At 35.7% G+C, this 12,738-nt stretch overlaps 1 protein-coding gene across 4 annotated transcripts in view; it reads right to left on the reverse strand.

Moving 5' to 3' along the window:
* RASAL2 (RAS protein activator like 2) overlaps positions 1-12,738 on the reverse strand; it is a 371,400-nt gene that overhangs the window by 141,204 nt on the left and 217,458 nt on the right. The window lies entirely within an intron of this gene.

Consider the following 12,738-nt stretch of genomic DNA (forward strand, 5'->3'; position numbering starts at 1 on the left):
ACAAAAATTAGCCAGGTGTGGTGGTGGGGGGCACCTGTAATCACAGCTACTTGGGAGGCTGAGGCAGGAGAATTGCTTGAACCCGAGAGAAGGAGGTTAAGGTGAGCCAAGATTGCACTATTGCATTCCAGTGCGGCAAGAGTAAAACTCCATCTTAAAAACAAAACAAAACAAAAAACAAAAAACTTGCATATCAATTTTATTCCTTATCAAATAAATTAATGAACAAGCCACCCTGTTAATACCCATATTCTCCTCTTCCAAGCAGAAAACACATCTCAAAGCAAACTAACTCAGGTTACACTATGCTGTTAGTGTGTTTCCTCTTTTGAACACCAGATGATCATATAAAAACTCAGCTTCTTCTAATCATAAACAGTGTCTTTTCAGGTTTCCCCATAAACAAGATTGGCATTCTGATATGTGGGTCTTCCCACTGCATTCTTTTTAGAATTCATATTTAAAAAGGAAACCATTGTTTATAATCTGAATGACAAACACCAAAGTCACCCACTTATTCAGAAATGCCATTAAAATTTTATTTAATTTCATTTTTATAAAGACGGGATGCCAGCACAATACACAGACACACATAACATACACACTTCTGCTCTCTGATAAAGAAGTATTAATTCATATAGTTAGCAAAGTACTTACAAGTGTTTAGAAAGGGCCATGTCAAATAAGTAACAATTATGATAGCCACAAAATATTTTTAAAACTTCTGGTTAATCACTAGAGTTTTACTTTGCTCTTCCCACTAAGATGACTTAGTAGACTGCTTTTTTTTTTTTTTTTTTTTTTTTCTGGAATGGCAATTGTCTAGGAGGAAGTATTTTAAGGAGTAGGCAAAATCAAATATCAGTCTCCTGATATTGAGTTGAGAAACTCAAGCTTTCATGTGAATAAGACTACAGGTCAAAGAAAAATAAGCAAAATCCAAATGGGAAAATACAATGAAATCCTTTCCTACTTTTACTTCATCATATGAAAAAGATTATACTACAAGAACAAAAGCAACACTTCTATTTCTACAAAAGTTCATTAATAAACAATGAAAAGCAACTAAAAGTATTTTGGGATACTGTTGGATATTACTGGATACTACCTCTTAATGTGCTCATAGAGCCAAGGACATGCCTGTGATATTGGAATTCCTCACTTAAAAACGGAATTTAAACAAACTCATTTTCTTCAGTGGTTTTAAATACATATTTATATATTTATTTATATACATATACATACATTTTTACATATATACACATACATAATTATATATATATACATAAACACACACACATACTTATCTATTAGGCTTATGGATTTCTTATTAAGCTAATGTGCTGTCACAACTAACACAGAAGTCCATTTTTCTCATATAATGCAGATAACACTCAGTTTCAGTAGAAATAACGGTCATTAGGCATTTGTTTTTGTCTTCATTTTAAAGAACATTTGCAACTATGGGCTACCGTTTTTATAAAATATATTTAGAAAAACCATAGATCTTATGTTACAATCACTCTTTGGCATACCACTGATACAAAGACACATATATGTACTATGTAATTCAAAATACTACTGCAGGCAGTTGACGTCATTCAATTTCCATTATTTCCTTACAACTAACAAGCACACCAAAATCCAGTAGAACTCTAAAGGATTGTCAACAAGCATTTAAAAAAAGAAAAGGAAAAAGAAAAATTCTAACAGTATATTTCCTACGGAAACAAGAGTTCTAAAATATACAACCTAAGAAGCAAATTATATTATTTTGCCTATTTTACAGATGAGAAAATGGAGACACAGGTTAAGTGAGTAACTTGCCCAAAGTCACAAAGTGGTAGAGCCAGAATTCATGCTTTAGCTGGCTCCTGGATTGCTTTCCCTTAACCACTAAGGTACACTAAACTACTCCAAATTTATCTTTAATTGTCATTTTGGGGATTATTTTCCTCTTCATAGCTTTCTATACTTTCCAAATTTTCTATAATATAATTAATTTTATAAAGGAGCTTGCATATTGTTCCAAATTAGGTTTATCAGAAGCTATTGCTCCTTTCTTCAGTGTGTATTAATCCAGATGCAACAATGTATATATTTCTTGGAAAAATACACTGAATTTTCAAAAGAACATTCCACTTATGTGCTTTTTCCTTTGTTTCAGCAACTGGAGAGAGCTGTATCACTCAGAATCTGAGACACAGCTTCCGACTTGAAAATGATCACTCTATGGGATGTGTGAGCAGTTTCGAAACATCTGTGTCCTAGGACATGGACGGGCCAGGGGAGAGGGAGGGAGGGAGGGAGGGAGAGAGAGAGAGAGAGAGAGAGAGAGAGTGTGTGAGTGTGTGTGTGTGTGTGTGTGTGTGTGTGTGTGTGTGTGTGTGGAGAGGGAGGGAGGGAGGGAGAGTGTGTGTGTGTGTGTGTGTGTGTTTTAAGGGAGAAGGGAACAGACTGAGTAAGGAAAGGAGAAGAAACATATTCACAGTATCAGTAGTCTACCCCCAACTTTTGTGTTGTTTGGAATAAATCAAATTCAAGAGAAAACGAGGGGCCCCTTTTTCTCAGTTCAATGGCTACTTATTTTCCTCCTCCATTTCTTAACATATTTAATATTAAATAGGCCAATGAATTTAATCAGGCCCTATCTTTTATATAAAGAAATAAAGTAGAAAAACCAGCATTACAAATATATATATATATACACACATGTGTGTGTGTGTGTGTGTATATACAGTGCTTGGTTTGTAGGTATGCCGTATTGATTTTCTGCAGAATATTATCCTTTAGCCAAACGTTTGAAACTTATGGTGATTATTTTTTAAAAAGAAAATAAATGCTGCAAAGGAAAATGTAAGTTCTTAAGCAAAATAAATAAATAAAATAATAATAATCTGTGGTACTTCTACTTATTGCTTCTGAACCATTAGGATAGTGACAGTGACAAAAATAAGACTCTTAATTATTTTCTAGGCTCCAAAAGGACAATCTTGTTTCATTTTATGATGCTGGTTATATTACATTTTTATTTCAAATATTATATTTTAAAATATATTGCCTTTTTTTTTTTTGAGACAGAGTCTTGCTCTGTTGCCAGGCTGGAGTGCAGGGGCGTGATCTTGGCTTACTGCAACCTCTGCCTCACAGGTTCAAGCAATTCTCCTGCCTCAGCGTCCCAAGTAGCTGGGACTACAGGCATGCTCTGCCATGCCCAGCTAATTTTTGCATTATTAGTAGAGATGAGGTTTCACCATGCTGTTCAGGATGGTCTCGATCTCTTGACCTCGTGATCCGCCTGCCTCGGCCTCCCAAAGTGCTGGGATTACAGGCGTGAGTCACCTTGCCTGGCCTGCCTATATTTTTTAGAAGGATTATTTTTTAAAGTTCCTATGTGATGACATGTATTTTTTTTTATCTTTTAAAAGTTGCAGCCGGGTGCAGTGGCTCACGCCTGTAATTCCAATACTTTGGGAGACAGAGGCAGTCACATCACTTGAGGTCAGTAGTTTAGGCCAGCCTGGCCAACACTGTGAAACTCTGACTCCACCAAAACTACAAAAATTATCTGGGAGTGGCAGTGTATGCTTGTAATCCGAGCTACTACTTGGGAGGCTGAGGCAGGAGAATGGCTTGAAGCCAGGAGGCGGAGGTTGCAGTGAGCCGAGATAGTGTTATTGTGCTCTGGCCTGCGTGACAAGAGCAAAACTCCGTCTCAAAAAAAGAAAAAGTTACAATAAATGAATTATCTTTTACCAAGTGTAAAACATTGTGGACATGAAAAACCCATAAATAATCATGTTTAGTTTTTGAAAATGTCATTAAATAAGAAAAATAACTTTCAAGAGGTTAAAACTTCCCTTTAAATTACTGCACATGCAGTAAAAAATTATTACTATTATTAAAACAATTCAACACCATAAGAAATGAATTAGATATTATACCCAGAAAAGGCAAAAGCAATGTTATAAAAGGCATGGAATTATGCAAGGTCTTTAATCAATTCATGATCAATTCCAAAACAATGATCCCACAAAGAAAACATAATATAGTTCAGCAGCACAAATACTACATTCAAAGATGGATTTACCGTTGCTTAAAAACAAGCTAAGTTTTTTTCTCTATCACAAGGGTTAACATATTTTCTCTTGGCAGTAAAATATGTTATCTAAATGTATCACTGCTGAAACTACAGAGAAAAATTTACTACTAATGAAAAACTTAAAAATCCTCTAGGAGAAGTTTGTTTCAGTGAGTAGAAAAGTAATTCTCAGAAAAGATAAATAATCTGGTTTTGAATATAGTCAAGAATTATGATTATATACTATTTTGTAACCTATCTTCAACAGTAGTTACTATCAACAGGTAAGTGTGCCCCACAGGTAAAGTAAACTTGGGTTTTTGAACTCATTTAAAACTAAATAATGTATCTGACATGCTGATCTTAACCTATTTATGCTGGAAGTTGCAATTTCTTTTGCGAAAAATCAGACTTTGGAGATGACCTTGAGCAATAGGATATAAATAAGTCCCACAAACTTACCATTCCAATAATATAACATTAGGCATAAATGAGTTAAAATGTCATATTGACAAAAAACAAAAATAGGTGAAAAATAGCTTCATCTCAGTAAAGTCTAATATTTGAGTGATATTTTATGGATGAAAAAAATTGAGAGAATAAAAAGAGATTAATAAATCTGATAAGGAAACATTCATTAGTAACTAAAGGCAAATTCACACAACCACTATGACATTTCTCAAGGCCACAGAGAGAAATTACACAGGGATATCTGTTTAAGAATTGGAGGTACCTTTTTCTCCCTCATATAAGGAAATAAAGTGGTTTCCATCTGATTGGTAATGTGACAGCCCACAACACTGATTTTGAGAATATAGTTGTTTTTTTTTTTTTTTTTTTTTTTTTGAGACAGAGTCTTGCTCTTATTGCCCAGGCTGGAGTTCAGAGGCACAATCTCTGCTCACTGCAACCTCCACCTCCTGGGCTCAAGCGATTATCCTGCCTCCAGCTCCTGAGTAGCTGGGATTACAGGTGCCTGCCACCATGCCCAGCTAATTTTGTGTGTGTTTTTAGTAGAGACGGGGTTTCACCTTGTTGGCCAGGCTGGTCTTGAACTCCTGACCTCAGGTGATCCGTCTACCTTGGCCTCCCAAACTGCTGGGATTATAGGCATAAGCCACAATTCCCGGTCAAGAATATAGGTTTTCTGTAGAGAAAATCTAGGCTTGAATTAAAAAACTTATTCATTCATTCATTCATTCATTCAATTATTAATGGGCTATGATTTATCCCATACCATCATGTATTGCATAATTAAAATCACCATCCACAAAACATTTAAAATTTACTAAAATTTTTATGATGCATGTTTTAAATTTTATGTCATATCTATACATATAAACATGAAGTTAATAAGAATATAATCAATTGAAAAATGCTGAAAGTATATTGTACACTCTTATTTGACATTTAATTGAACTCAATATTTATTGATTGCTATTAAATGCCAAAAATGTTCTTTGTATAGAAATTCTTTAAATGATACATGAAGTTACATGTCTAGTAAATAGGATTTCACTCATCACAGTTTGTTCAATGACTACTGATAGCAACAAAAACCCCATATAGTCTCTTTTAATATTTTTAAATGGAAGACTACACATTTTTTTCCTCCACTAAATAAGTAAAAGAGACAACACGATGAATAAATTTATTTTTATAAGGGAATAGGGAATTCAACCACTGACAATGTCATAGGACATGGGAGTATAAAACTCTGCCTCTTAGCCAGGTGTGGTGGTGTGCACCTGTGCTGCCAGCTACTCGGGAGGCTGAGGCAGGTGAACTACTTGAGCACAGGAGGTTGAGGCTGCAGTTTGTAGCACTGTATTCTGGCCTAGGTGACAGAGCAAAACCCTGTGTCAAATCAATCAGTCAATCGGTCAATCAATCAATCAGTCAATCAATCAGAACTCTGCCTCTTTTGCTCACCACTTCTAAGGTACTACATTAGCAGATAGAGCACAGTGGTTAAGAGGACTGACTTTAGGGCCAAATTCCTAGGTTCAAATACCAGCTATGTCATTTACTACTTAGGGTGTCTTGGACAAGCACTGTCTCAGTTTCATTAAGTGCTGGCAAACAAACACTACTTGGCACAAACAGTACTTGGCACAAACCATTACATAAATATTTGTTAAGTAAAATAAAATGAAAACAGTATTCTGGGAGAGGGGTGCTGTTATTAAATGCCAAACATATTGACTGTATAGAAATTCTATAAATGAAGATGAAAGGTGAATAAAAGGAAAATGAGAGAAATTTTTTTCACCCCTCATTTGACATGGTATTCTTTCCCTCCTTACCTCTTTACAGATTTCTCCATTCACTAGGACCCAGAAGCTATTATTGATCAGATTCTCTGAAATCTTTTTCTTTTCTTTCTATTTACAGAAATGTTTAATTCTTTTACCAGGGAACACTTTTAACGTTATTTCATGGCCCAGAGTACAGCCCACTGCAACTCCAATTATACGAAAAAGTCTACAACTTTGTCAAAAAGAACTCCATTTTACCAAGAGTATAGTTCAAGCTTGTTCAATCCACAAAGAATATTTATTAGAAATAAGATGCTACATACTCTATGTTGTAATAATAGATTCCTTGGTTAAAAAAAATGCAGACATCATAAATCACCCAAGGAGAGATGTAAATAGAATACATTTGTGAAATAATTTCTCAGGTATGCAGGACAGTAGCTTGCAGAACCTTAGACATATATTGCAAGCAGAAACATTAAGACAAAATAATACATTACTTATGTTACTCATATTATGGTCTAGCATTAGCCTAATCTTCTGAATTTATCCAATCAAACAACTTTGAGAAAAGATTTGGGCTTACTAGTCACTGATAACACTGCTGTAACACAGTGGAACTGTAACAAACTAGTGCCTTAACTTGAGCATTCAATAATATTTATCCTTCCCCTACCCTCACTAATGACTCTGATTAAAGCAATTTAGTCAATAATATAATTAACTGAAGTTTACAGAATATAAATATTAATGTATAGTACTAATATATACCACAGCCTTGCATCCTTTTACCCCAGTTTGGACTGGATGTTCACTCAGTCAGCTACATAGCACCATCTAGAGGCTTCCTTTTACCAAGATTCTGGGGATAACTTTTGTCTTTCTCTTCTTGTTCCCTTTTTAAGAGACAGGGTCTCTCTCTGTCACCTATGCTGGAGCACAGTGGTGCGGGCTTAAGCAATCCTCCTGAGTAGCTGGGACTTTAGTCTTGTCCTTTACTAAGAGTACACTTGACAGATACATTAGCTTGGAATATAATCTCAGTTTAGATATCGTGTTCACTTGGAATTTTAAGGGTACTGCTCCAAGGTCTCAGGCTCTGTTATCACTATCAAGAAGTCAGAGGCTGCTCTTACTCAAATCCTTTATAGAGTATTTTTTGTTTCTGCTTGAAATCCCTGAAAAATTTTCAGAAGGGTCTCTCTCATTGCAGATGTTCTGAAATTTCCTGAAGATGTGTCTTCAAGTGGGTCTATATTTATTAACCATACTGAGTGCTTCACAGGCCTATTAAACTGAAAATTCAATGAACTCAAATGTCAGTTGAGTTCTTTTTTTCTTTCAGATCAGGACATTTTCTTTCAGATCTTCACCAAATGTTCCTTAATCAGTGAGGCTATTTCTGATGATCTCATATAAAAATAACATTCCTTTTCTCCCTTCTCCACCCATAGCACTCCCTACATCCTTTACCTTACCTCATTTTTTCTCCACTGCATTTGTCACCATGGGGTATATTGTAAAGGTGTTTGCTTTGCCAGTCTAGTCCCACCAGAATGTAAGTTCCTTGAAGGCAGGGGCTTTTGTCTGTACTGTTGGCTATTTTTGAATGCTTTGTTCAACAGGCCAGGACAGTGTGTGGTATGTAATAGGAATTTTAAAAAATGTATTTGAGGAATGAAAGACTATACTCCCTAGGTTAGGCAATTTACTAAGTTACTTACTCTGCAGGGCTCTGAATCAGGGAAAAAATATCGTTGGGGAGAGGAAGAGAAATGAGACAAGGTCTCACAGCTGCCTGTTAGTATTTATAAGGCACTCATAACCAGAAATACCCTATTGGTAATTGTGTTAGTATTTATAAGGCACTCATAACCAGAAATACCCTATCGGTAAAGCAGTAGGGAAATACCATGATAAGGTGAATTGAAGGTCATATAGACCTGGGTTTAAATTCTGGTTCTGCCACTTATTTGGCATCACTATCACTATTCTTGCCTACAAAATAAGGGTACTAATAATACTTGTTTTACTGGACTACTGCCAGGAATAAATGAGATGATATACATCCAGAATTTAGCATTGTCACTGTTTTATCATAATTATGTCTACCTAGCTACATCACTTATTGTTTCTTCACATTCATAACTATTCTTTATTTTTATTCTAAAAACATAAAGAGGTGAATTTGAGGTGGCAATTGGTGATACTAAGAAATAAGAAGAATTGCAGAACAAGTAAGATCTAGCATTTGATAGCACAACAAAGTAACTACAGTCAGCAATAATTTGTTGTACATTTTAGAATAACTGAAGGAGTAAAATTGGAATGTTCGTAACACAAAGAAATAATGAATGTGCCGGGCGCGGTGGCTCAAGCCTGTAATCCCAGCACTTTGGGAGGCCGAGGCGGGTGGATCACAAGGTCAAGAGATCGAGACCATCCTGGTCAATATGGTGAAACCCCGTCTCTACTAAAACTACAAAAAATTAGCTGGGCATGGTGGCGCGTGCCTGTAGTCCCAGCTACTCAGGAGGCTGAGGCAGGAGAATTGCCTGAACCCAGGAGGCGGAGGTTGCGGTGAGCCGAGATCGCGCCATTGCACTCCAGCCTGGGTAACAAGAGCGAAACTCCGTCTCAAAAAAAAAAAAAAAAAAAAGAAATAATGAATGCTTGAGGTGACAGATACCACTTATCCTGATGTGACTATTATACATTATATGTCTGTATCAAAATATCTCATGTGCCCCATAAATATATATACCTACTACATACTCATACAAATTAAAAATAAGTTTTTTTAAAAAAAAGAAATAGGAATAAGAGACTCACAAAAGTAGCTGATTCATGGTACTATGTACTAAAAATGTGATAGGAGATGTATGATAGTTTGTATAGCAGAAAAAATAAACAGATGTATCAGTTCCCTAGTGCTGCCATAAAAAAACTACCACCAACAGAGTCACTTAAAACAATGGAAATTTATTCTCTCATAATTTTCTGGAAGTCAGAAGTCCAAAATCAAGGACTTCTAATAGGCAAAGCCACCCTTCCTTGGAAGTCTGCAGGAGAAAAGACTTGCTTGCCTCTTCCAGTTTCTAGTGACTCCAGGCATTCCCTGGCTTGTGTCTGCCTTATTCCAATCATTGGCTCCATCGTCACAAGGCCTTCTCCTCCATGTCTATGTCTTCCCCTCTTCTGTCTCTTACGAGGACATTTGTTATTGGATTAGGGCCCACCTAGATATCCAGAACGTTCTTATCTAGAGATTTTAAATTTAATTATATCTACAAAGACCTTTTCTCTAAATAGGGTCACTCTTAGGACTTGCCATTTCTATACTGTTTTTCTAGGAACAAGAATCAACAAGGTTGTCTTTCTGCCAGTTGTGGTTTCTGATTCAACAAAGAACTGTGGACAGGCACGGTGGCTCATGTCTGTAATCCTAGAACTCTGGAAGGCCAATGTGGGTGGATCGCTTGAGCCAGGAATTTGAGAACAGCCTGGCCAATGTGGTGAAGTGCTGTAGCTACAAAAAAAAATACAAAAAATTATCTAGGTATGGTGGTGTGTGCCTACAGTCCCAGCTACTCAGGAGGCTGAAGTGGGAGGTTCACTTGAGCTTAAGAGGTTGAGGCTGCAGTGAGTCAAGGTCATGCCACTGCACTCCAGCCTAGGTGACAGAGTAAGACCCTTTCTCAAAATATAAATAAAAAAATAAAAATAAAATAAACAGCTTTTTATTATATTTTCCCTGGTAAGTTAATAATTTTCCAATATCTAAGATTCTAACTTAAAAATATTTTCTAGCTTGAAGAATGTTACTTATAATCTAAATGAATACTAGGAAATACTATAGTTTTAAAAAGCTACTTAAGAGGACCTCCAAAGCAGCAACTAAATTTGGATATATACACATACTGAAATTTTTTAAAGAGTTTGGTAATTTTTAATTTTATTCAAAATAGAAAAGAAATGCTAAGTTAAAATGAGATTGTTCTATTTACCTGGACAATATTAGTACATGAAACTTGTCCTTTAGTAAGAGCCTTTCAATATTTATATGGCAGCATGGTTTAAACCATAGAAATAATGCTATTTTTGAGTGTCTCCTGAAAGAACGAATCATCACCTAAAACGTGATCGAAAGTCTTTAAGAGAAAATAACATCGGTAAAATAGGAGAAACAAGGGGTTGTAGAAAGAAAAATAAAATTAATTAGATATTTTTTTCTGAGACATAAACTTTTAGTACAGTAACCAATTCTGAAATGGCAGAGCATTATCAATAACATGGAAATAGTATACAATAAATTCTGAAAGATAAATATATACTAAAAGATGATATCTCAGAGTCTAATAACATTTCTTTTGAAAATCCACTTATTACTCTTATTAGCAATAATTAGAAGGGAAGTAGATTTCTGCTAATTAAATTTTGAACTTATTCTTTTATTCCCTAATGGGAACTGATACCACATACCTTTGCTTGATCTGTGATTCATTCTTTTGAATGTGAAAAACATGTAAGCCAGCCTTTTACGTGAGTACATGAGATTCTGCAAAATTAATTTTTCTTGGGAAAGTTAAAAATTATTATTTATTAATTCATTTATTTTTAAAGGCAGGATCTTGCTCACTCTGTCACCCATGTTGGAGTGCAGCAGCACAATCACAGCTAGTGTCGACTATATAATCATAGCTATATGTTGAATCAAACTCCTGGGCTCAAGTGATCCTCCTGCCTCTGCCTCCCAAGTAGCTGGGACTGCAGGCACACACCACCATGCCTGGCTAGTTTTTTTATTTTTTGTAGAGAGTGGGTCTCATTACGTTGCACAGGCTGATCTTGAACGCCTGACCTCAAGCAATCCTGCCTTGGCCTCCTAAAGTGCTGGGATTACAGTCATGAGCCATGGTACCCAGCTAATTCTAACTTATTAACTTGAGTAACACAGTTATAAAAGCTCATCTTTTACTGTATTTTATTGTATCTCTTTTCTAAACTATATCACTTATGTCAAAACCTATTAAAAGAGGCCAAATTTTCTCCATTCTCCTATTTGGCATACAGTTTCTTTCAGGGAGCCTATCTACCACTGTGAAACTTTCTAGCTTTTAGTGGCTACTCCAAGGCTATTTCTAGCCAACTGTTACATGCACTGCTAATGATATTCTGCTTTTAAATGTATTTTTTTCTCCACTTAAGGCACATCTAATGTATTATCTCATTAGCTCTATCCCTAGCTCATCTGGTTCCTAATACATATATCTGAATGAATACTTCTTTTATAATTCCTACCTTCAAAAATTAATTATAAAATATTTGTTTAAATACCTTTTTGACTCTTTGGTGGCACTAATCTGATTAAAGTGAGAAAGAAACCTAAAGGCCTTTAACTGGAAAAAAATTAACTGATAATTATCTTTCTTCTATTATCAATTCTCTTTTTAATTCAGCCACTTTTACTTCCTTCTCATCCTATGAATTTATGTTCTACGTACTTTTTTCTACCTTGAATTTTTCCTATGTTATTCCCTACTCTTCAGAGTTAGAACATGTTAAACACAGACAAAATAGGAATGTTGTAAGGAGAATTTTTTAAAAGTGAAATGAATGGAGGTTTACTGTTATGCTATATAAAAAATCAATTGAAATGATGAAAACTATTAACATGCAAATATCTGAAAACAACAGGAAAGAAAATAGGCTTTAAATTTTACAGAAACAAAAGTAACCACGGGCCAGGTGTGGTGGCTCACACCTGTAATCCCAGCACTTTGGGAGGCCGAGGCAGGTGGATCACGAAGTCAAGAGATTGAGACTATCCTGGCCAACATGGTGAAACCCCGTCTTTACAAAAAACATAAAAATTAGCTGGGTGTGGTGGCACGTGCCTGTAGTCCCAGCTACTCGGGAGGCTGAGGCAGGAGAATTGCTTGAACCTGCGAGGCAGAGGTTGCAGTGAGCTGAGATGGCGCCACTGCACTGCAGCCTGGTGACAAAGTGAGAGTCTGTCTCACCAAAAAAAATAAAAATAAATAAAAATAACCAGAATGATCAAATGAACACAACAGCTTTATGAGAAACTAGGGAGCATTCTTGGTTAAGCACTGTTACTATAGAGACCAGTTGGCAGGTGGGTGCCAAGGGGGGGTATAACAAAACAAATACTTCATCCCTCGAGGCAGCTACAGTGTTTTCCACACAAAATTAAACCAGATTTTCCACCAATCTGATTTATAAATCCTTCCGCTTGAAATGTAAACTTAAAAGGTTTTGATAAACAGCAGAGCCAATCTTGGGCTACCAAAAAAGAGAGCACATGCACATATGCAACTAAATATTTAGCTAATTTTGATCAATTTATTTGAATTATTTATTTTTCCTTTCAGAAAA

The sequence above is a fragment of the Sapajus apella genome, unplaced genomic scaffold (genome assembly GCF_009761245.1).
Source record: "Sapajus apella isolate SASKATOON/1434 unplaced genomic scaffold, GSC_monkey_1.0 scaffold25, whole genome shotgun sequence".
Taxonomy (NCBI): domain Eukaryota; kingdom Metazoa; phylum Chordata; class Mammalia; order Primates; family Cebidae; genus Sapajus; species Sapajus apella.